Genomic DNA, 8,781 nt, shown 5'->3' with positions numbered 1-8,781 from the left:
AGTAATTTATGTTGAGAACATAGGAGTCAGGAGGACCAGTTATAAGTGTAGACAGATGGGCAGCATCAGCAAGGGCTTATTGAAGATTCCCTCTGCCAGTCTCCTAAGGATTGTACTTGGTACAGTACTTAAGTACCTGGAGTACTTAAAGGGTGCCTAACTGGTGAATATGTCCTATATATATTTTCTTTTTTGTTGTTGTTTGTTTGTTTGTTTGTTTTTCGAGACGTGGTTTCTCTGTGTAACAGCCCTGGCTGTCCTTGAACTCACAGAGATCCTCTTGCCTCTGCTGCCTCAGTGCTGGGATTAAAGAAATTCACTACCACTACTGGGCTATGTTTTCTTAATATGTTACAGTAAGTTGACATAGTATCTGGGACAAACATACTCAAAGGTGAGAAGCTTGGCATGATGGCTCATTTCTATAATACCAGCACTTGGGAGACTGAGGTAGATAGACTGGTATGAATTCAAGGACTCTGTTTCATAAAACAAAACAAAACAAAACAAAACAGCTGGGGGATGTAGCTCAACAGGTAGAATAGCTGCTTAGCATATGTGATGCCCTAAGTTTGATCCAAGCAGGATGACCCACACCGTATCTATAATTTAGCACTCTATTGGGGGAGGCAGAAGTAGTAATTTTCTACTACATAATGAGTGTCAGGCCAGCCTGGGCTACTTGAGACCCTTTTTTTTTTTTTCAGAGACAAGATTTCTCTGTCTAATAGCTCTCGATGTCCTGGAATTCACTTTGTACTGGAACTCACAGAGATCCGCCTGCCTCTGTCTCCCGAGTGCTGGGACTAAAGGCGTGTGCTACCACCACCCAGAGAGACCCTTTCTTAAAGAATAAGAAAGGAGGAGAAATAGGAGGAGGAAGAGGAGGAAAAGGAGAGGAAGGAAGAGGAGAAACAAAGAGGGAGAGAAGAGGCATTGCCAATGTGGGTGACCCGAAAACCCTCCACACATGGGGACATCCAGACTCTCTGTGTGTCTGGTCAGAGGATGTTATGGTGTGTCAGTGACTTTTGTAAGTGCTAGGATGGAGTGATGGATTAAAAAAACAACAACTAAAGAAAACCTCTGTCTCTCATCTGGCTTCCTACTTTTTCACTTTCTTTTGTCCAGGCCGAAGCCCACAAAATGACACGCCCACACTTAGTGAGTGAGTATTCCCAACTCCAGTTAGTCCTCTCTGGAAGCACCCTCACAGATCAAGACACGTGTCTGTCAGTCCCCTGTTCCGGTTTCTATCTGTTTTTTTTTTTTTTTTTTTTTTTTTTTGAGGGTGTCTGGGGGTACAGAGTCTTATGAAATCCAGGCTGGCCTCAAACTCACTGTATAGCTAAGGATTTCATCCTCCTGCGTTCACCTCCCTAATGCGGGGATTACAGACTATGCCACCATGTCCAGTGAGTCTAAGTGATTTGGCAATGAAGATTAACCATATTAACCATCACACGTGCTGATTTACCAGCCTGCCAGGATCTAGAATCATCGAGAACTCCAACCTCTGGGTGTGTCTTTGAGGGAAATTCTAGGTTCAGTTTACAGGGTAAGACATCTATGTTAACTATGGGGTGTGGTCCTGGGGGCATAAAAGAAGACCATGAGCTGAGGACCAGAGATGCTGTCTACCTCCTGCCTCAGGCTCTGCTGCCAGGCTTTCTCCACCATGACAGACTACTCTGACACTGAGCCAAAAGAACTTTTCTCTTTTTCTGCCATAGAACAGAGATTTTAGGGCAGCTCTGGAAGTAAGTGCCTTGGAGGTTGCATACTGGGTTCAAAGGTATCTTTTACTGTAAATGGGGTTTCTTGTTAGAGTCCTAGAAAATTGCAGGTTTACAGCTGAGAAAGGAGAAAAGCTGTTTGGTCTTACATGGTTCATTACTGTGTTAACATTTTCTTCTTCTTTCTTAAAAAAAAAAAAAAAAAGCAACAAAACCAACAAATAAACAGGCTCTCACTGGGTGGTCTAGAACTCAATCTGTAGACCAGGCTGGCTTCTAACTCACATTGATCTGCTTTCCTCTGTCTCCTGAATGCTGGGATTAAAGGTGTACACCACCATACCTGGCCCTTATTCTTTCTGAGACAAGGCCTCTTGTTACTGGCTGACCACAGAGCCCCAGAGCCCCAGAGATCCTCTTCTCTGTCCCTATCCCCAACAGCCTTGAGATTACAGACACCTAGCGAACAACTCAGCTCTTACCCATGTGCTACGGAACCAAACTCAGGTCCCCCACGCTTGTGTGGTAGACACTTTGCAGACTCAGCTATTATCTCTTGTTACTATCCACTGTTTCTAACATCACCTCAGCCCACAGTGAGACCCCCAGGAAAAAAAACAAAACAGAAAAGCCCAGAAATAGCCAATGTTTCCTTAGAGATACATAGTTTCCATTTAAGACTTCAAAATAGAGTTCAAATATTTATCAAAAAATTCAGCAGTAAACTATAAAGGATTTGATCATCTTAGCCCCCTACATCCATCCATCCATCCATCCATCCATCCATCCATCCATCTTTCTATTGATTGATTGTTTTTCAAGACAGGGTTTCCCTGTGTAGCTCTGGCTGTCCTGGCCTCAAACTCACAGAGTTCCACCTGTCTCTGTGTCCCAAATGCTTAGATTAAAGGCATATGCCACCACTGCCTAGTCTTAATCTTTTATCTTTAAAAGCTTAAAAAAGAAGAAAAAAACAAAACCAAAAAACTTCTATAGGGGCAAATCTAATGCTCCAAATGACTACTTTAAAATGTCAAGCTAGTTGTGATTGCATGGAGTTGTGGAGAGTGGATGTGTGTGTATGGAGGGGTGGGGGAGATCCAATGTGACCCATATAACGTCATTATCTCTGTCCTTTATAGGCATCTTGTCTCATGGTGACAGAATCATACAAAATTTACATGCCACATAAAAAGGAAAACTTGTGGGTCTAGAGAGATGGCTCAGAAGTTAAAAGCACTGGCTGCTGTTCCAGAGGAACCAGGCTTGATTCCTGGGACCCACATGGCTGCTTACAACCATCCAGTTTCAGGGCATCTGACACCCTTTTGTGGCCTCCACAGGAACCAGTACATCCATGGCGTACAGATACACATGCAGACAAAACACATGAAATAAAATGAAAGGAAAGAAGAACAACTTAGTAGTGAGTGCACGTTAGCGAGGCCTTCTCTGAATGACATACATTTAGACCTAAAGAGAAGCAGGCATTAATCAGAGCAAAGTGGAGAAGGCCAGAGACTCTTTCAGAAAGAGGGAATGGGAACAGCATGTATAGACTTGACAGCAAGGAGAAGTAGGTCACCTTTAAAGAATGCAATGTTTACCAAGCCTGGTTCTTACAGTGTTCAGTGGATGAAGCAAGGGAGGCCTTGGAATGGGTTGCATGATAGGAGCCCTTCTAAGTTATGTTTACAGAGTCTTATGAGGAGCGATGGATGCAAAGTCTGAGCAGAGGGATGGTGGGATGGTGGCCTCAGAAAGACTCCCAGAGCATCAGTGTGGAGGATGCTATGGAAACTGGTCAGATTAAAGAGGAGGGGACCTGGTAGTGACCGTATCTAAACTGACCTGAGGGGCTGGAGGTGGAATGTTAGGCAATGGATGTGGAATGTAGGATTGTGATTAACTGTTGGGGATGGCAGTGGTATAGGGTTTCTCTCAGCCTTTGGTGATGGAGTGGATAAGAGGGAACAAGGGACACTTTCAGAGAGAGCTGTTTCTGAGGATGTATGCCAGTGAGGGCCTTGAGCTACAATTACCTGGAAGAAGAGGATCATACAACCAACCTCTGGACCACATCTGTGGGGGAGTGCAGAAGACAGGATTAGAAAGTTCAACCCCCCCAGAACTGTCCATGGTGAAAGGCCTCAGTGGACAGGGCTGTGGAACCAGATGGCTCTTGTAACGAGGTGTGGTCAAATGCAGAGGGAGGGCCAAGTCTTCCTAGCAGTCCTTACTCTGACTTTGTTTTCTCTGGGCACTGTATTATATACCCTCGTGCCAGACAGTTCCTAAGGACTGTCATTAAACAGAGACTGAGGCTATTTGCAGTGAGTGACCAGAAGTCAGAATTCTCAGAAGTGGCTCAGGGGCTAAAAGTGCTAGCTGTGTAAGCCTGATGACCCAAGTTCGAACCCCAGAACCTACATAAAAAGCTGGATATTGTGGTGTGTATGTTAAAGTCCAGCACTCCTACAGGGAGGCTGTGATAGAAGACTGGGTCAGAAGCTTGAGGCCCAGCTAGCCTGGAGTACACAACACAGTACAGCAACAGAAATGAGAGATCCTGCCTCAACAAGGTAGGTAGAAGGAGAACAGACTCCTGAACGTTGTCCTCTGACACCTACACATATGTATGGACATTCATGTCTCTTCCTCCCCACACATTCTCAGCAGCTATAGGCTAGAGGTGTACACTCTGAAGAAAACAACAAAACCCTACAGCATCCAGGCCAGTGGCAAAAGATCTTAGTTTTACTGGGAACATATTTGCTTTTAGGTACTTGAGTCTTTAATGAGTTCGTGCCACCTATGGGATACACAGAACACTGTGACATCTGCAGATGGTGTGGATGGAGGGAGCAGGCAGAATGGTTAAGATGAAGATACAACATGGTGCCCAGGCTTCGTCCTCACTGCAGGAGACTTACCCATAAGATCCCTTCCACCGGGCATTGGTGACACATGCCTTTAATCCCAGCACTCTGGAGGCAGAGGCAGGCTGATCTCTGTGAGTTCGAGGCCAGCCTGGTCTCCAGAGTGAGTGCCAGGATAGGCTCCAAAGCTACACAGAGAGACCCTGTCTGGAAAACCAAAACCAAAACCAAACCAAACCAAACCAAAAAGATCCTCTCCAGGGAGGTACTTAGACGCCAAGGCTTGAAACCCAGGAACCAACCCCAAGGCTTTTTGCTATAGGAGTGTGGTTGGGTGATGGTGGTAGAAGATGGGGGTCCGGATACTCAAGGGATGGAGCCCCATGGTGTTTTCTTTCCTCAGATGCTTTCTCAGCTTTTTCTTTCCCTCCTACTACTCGATAGTTGGAAACAAGCTGGAGCATTGGTTCTTGTCATGGCAGTCAGGTGGAAAGGGTAAGAGAAATGCCTCTAGTTCTCAACAGAGTTCATTTCATCGCCATTTCTGAACAGAATTCTTAACTTCCCCCTAAGCCCCATCCATGTGGCTCTCTGATTCTTCAAGGAACAGCTCACAGACATCACCCCCTTTCTCTTGTCCCCACCCCTCTTCTTCCTTTGAATAAGGCCAAATATCATCGACTTACCAGACAGGTGGAATTAAGCATTGATGTATTTAGTCACTCCTTAGGACCTGGGAGGCCCTTCAGACACTTAGGAGCCCTCTAAGTGCTGCCCAGTAGGAAGGAGCCAGCCACCACAGCCCCCCTTTCAGGACTTCTAGTAAAAGGTCTTTACGGGTCTGGGCTGAAGCTCCAAGCTCCAGAAAGGGAAGGAAGGAAGTGTTCCCACAGAAAGTCCGAAGTCACTAACAAAGAGCAAGTCTGGGGTCTGTTTTACAGTCCAGTTCTGACTGATAACAATGACAAACTGGCGATGACTTCTTTTGGGGGGTATGTTTTTGGAAATATATATGAAAAGAAAAATCCCAATTCTATCAAGTTTGCTGTACTTGATAGGAAATGCTCCCTGACTTTGATGTAACCATCTACACATCTGCTACAAATCATTAAATTATGTTCTAGGGTCAAATATTGAAATGATTCCTTTAGAAACACGCTAGCAAATGGTGCATGTTAAACCCTCTACAAACTACACATACCTAGGCCTATCTTGGTTTTGAGCTAAAAAAAAAAAGTGCAGCTCAAAACCTCCAGCCGCAGTTGAGGAGTTCGTCTGCAAGGCCTTTGATGCTGAGATAAAGAAAAGGCTTTTCTCCCGCCCTCCTCCCTCCAGGAACACACCTTTTGTATGCTCTGCCTAACAAAGGAATTTCCTAATTTCAGAGTGGAAGGAGGGAAAGTATGGTGGCTACAGGCTTTTACAGAGCTGGCTTCCAATCGCAAAAGATTAAATAAAACAAAAAGCAAAAACGAAGCTGGGATTCTCCGATACACTGGAGGGAACACTAAGGCATTCAGCGTTAGCAATAAAAACATCAATAACAAAATCCCAAAGGACTTGGGATTCCTTTAGTTTCTATCTGGCATGAGAAGGGTATGTTTTCTTTGTCCTGTCCTTATCTACTGTACAAAGACAATGCTTTTTCCTTTGTTTTTGTGGTCAAATTACTATTTTATTGCTGCTCAAAGCAATAAAAGGTATACAAGGTAGTCTGACATATGTAGAATATTCGAATGTACCTTTTTGTAGTGATTGTTTTGGAAGAGCTATCATGCCCCTTCACCCCCAACTCAGAATCGGTCTCTTCAGCTGTGAAATTCAATGATTTTGCAAAATGGGTTCAAATGGCTGCTTTGTTTTTAACTATCGGTTCATCTGGCCAAGAGGTTTCTCTGAAACCTTCGTTGTAAAAATAGAAACAAGAGAATTTGCTAGAAATTGTTATCTTTTACTTTTTGGTTGTTTCTGGTTTAAAAGCAGATGCAATGTTAGCTAGCTCCTGTCTTTTGTCCAATTTCCCCCAGCCAAGGGTTGACCTAGCAAGATTCTGGGCTTGTCAGAACCCTGGTCTCAAACTCTTTGGCATTACAAATCCGTGGGGCAGTTGCACAGCTGGATTTCTGGGATAAGCAAGTTAGACTTTGGTTTAGGGGGCACAACTCTTGTAGCCATTTAAATGGTGTTTCCCTAAGCTCTCAGTGCTATGAAGAGGGTGGGGGAGGGGCGGGAGAGCACTATAAGTACAAAAGATTTCAAACCAACCCTCGACCTTCTTATGACATCTGCACGTTCAAATTCCATATATTGCGACGGAGCACGAGCCTATCAGGGTTTCAGATTAGCAGGTCCTTGTATTCTCTTCAATGCACATAATTTTTTTTACATGCATATTAACAAGGGCCTACCTTCAGAAGAAGGAAAAGGCTTCCTTTCAAACGAAATCAAGTCCAAGCAAGGCTGAAACTCAACACACAGAGTGTGTTGGGTGGCATTGTTCTCTGGCTCCAAGAAGATGAGAGTTTCAGTTTCATCACCTTGTAACACTGGCAAACATGATGCTGTGGCTGGCAAAATCTGCAGATTCATAGGTCTTCCTAAACCTGGGCAGATATGCATTGCAACTTGTGTGCATCACAGCACAGTCGCCGGCTGAAACTAAAGAACTCTCATGTGAGACAATAATTCAAGTCATTTGCATGGAGAGTCTCAAAGAGCAAAAGATCTTTTACAGTGTGTACATCCTACAGCGCCCTGTAGAGAACAATGGCTTCCCCAACGGAAGTTAGTGCAAGAGAATACTGAGATTTAAAAGAAAAACTTCTCTGTACACTTTGCAGACAGAAATCCACCAGTCTGTTTTAAAATAAAGCACACAGGATTACTTCTGCTGGGATTCTTTACAGCTATTCCAGTGATAGTGTTGTCTTCAGAGCACAAGCAAACAGGAGGGAGCCTTTTTAGGAGGTAATGGTGGCATTTTTTTTTTTTTTTCAGATCCTTCCATTTTGTCCTACTTCCAGTCAGCACAATTAGCTCGACATGGAGGTGTCTCTTGTTTAAAAAAAAAAAAAATGAAAACAACAACAACAACAAAAACCCCTTCAGTGGCGAGCCCGACTGTACACAATATGGGCACCAGGACATAGGGCTGGAAAACAGTATACTTCATCTGGCATGGAAGGAAACGCTGCATCTCCCTCCCTGATGGGTTACAATTATCTCTCTTCCTGGTCTTTGGCTGGGTTTCTGTATGTATCTTTTTGCCTGTGTTCTGTAAGCCATGACCACCTGCTGTATATACAACTTGTGCTTGTTACATTTGTGCACCATTTCCCTTATAGAACTTAAAGACCCAGCTATTACATTGTGTTTACTCAGTATCATTCCCCCAGTTTAAAAAAAAAAAAAAAAAAAAAAACACCCTACATGAACCGAACATGCCATGCTTCAATCTGGCCCCAGTGGCTTTTTCTCTGAAAGCAAAACGTGTGTCTTTTACACCAGGGCTTTCTCCCCACCCCAGGGGTGTCTTCCATTCTTTTGTGGCTCAGTTTAAGGCGAAAAGGGCTCCAAACCACTAACTAACAGAAGGGAGCCCTTTCTTTCACCTCCTGGGAGAATCTCAGATTGAATTTATCTGAAGATAGCTTGCTCTCTTCTTACTTATTTGCCACCATTACGAGGAGGACAGCACAACCACCACCTTGGCTTCAAGATCCTGGGTAGAGAGGCTCACGGGCATTTTTTTTCAACCATCTTTGGCGAGGCCTTGCTTCCTTCCACTCCAGTAAGTCGCGGCTTGGGGCCATGGAAAAGGACTGGGTGAGAGTCTCAAGTGTCGTTTGAAAAGACAGCAAAACAGCCCCCGCTCGGCCCCGTCCCCAGCACCGCCACCAGCACCTCCGGGCCCGGCCGTGCCGCCGTCTACCCGGGCGAGGCGCCGCGGGCCGGTGGGGCGTCGCGGCCGCGGGCTTCGCGCTCTGCAGCCCGGCTCGGGCTCCCTTCCCCCACGGCCCCCCCCCTCGCCGCGCTCCCTTTTGTTCGCTCGGGGCGGCCCGAGCGCTAGTGGCCGGGCCGAGCCGCCGCCGCGCGGCCTAGAGCCCGCGCCCGGAGCGGGGCCGGCGTCCGGGCGCACGGCGAGGCCGCGGCGGCGGGGAGCCCCA

General features: G+C 45.7%; 1 protein-coding gene across 4 annotated transcripts in view; it reads left to right on the top strand.

Moving 5' to 3' along the window:
* The first annotated feature begins 8,090 nt into the window (after positions 1 to 8,090).
* The window catches only part of LOC118237675 (zinc finger protein 532), a 111,785-nt gene continuing 111,094 nt past the window's right edge, over positions 8,091 to 8,781 (top strand). For all 4 annotated transcript variants that reach the window (XM_027402735.2, XM_035440106.1, XM_035440114.1 and 1 more), the window contains exon 1: positions 8,091 to 8,405. The gene's annotated coding sequence lies outside the window, so the exon portion shown is untranslated. The remainder of the gene's footprint in view (positions 8,406 to 8,781) is intronic.

This window comes from Cricetulus griseus, chromosome 2 (assembly GCF_003668045.3).
Source record: "Cricetulus griseus strain 17A/GY chromosome 2, alternate assembly CriGri-PICRH-1.0, whole genome shotgun sequence".
Classification (NCBI taxonomy): Eukaryota; Metazoa; Chordata; class Mammalia; order Rodentia; family Cricetidae; genus Cricetulus; species Cricetulus griseus.
The sequence above is the reverse complement of the archived record's forward strand: the minus strand, read 5'-3'. Positions and strand labels throughout refer to the sequence as shown.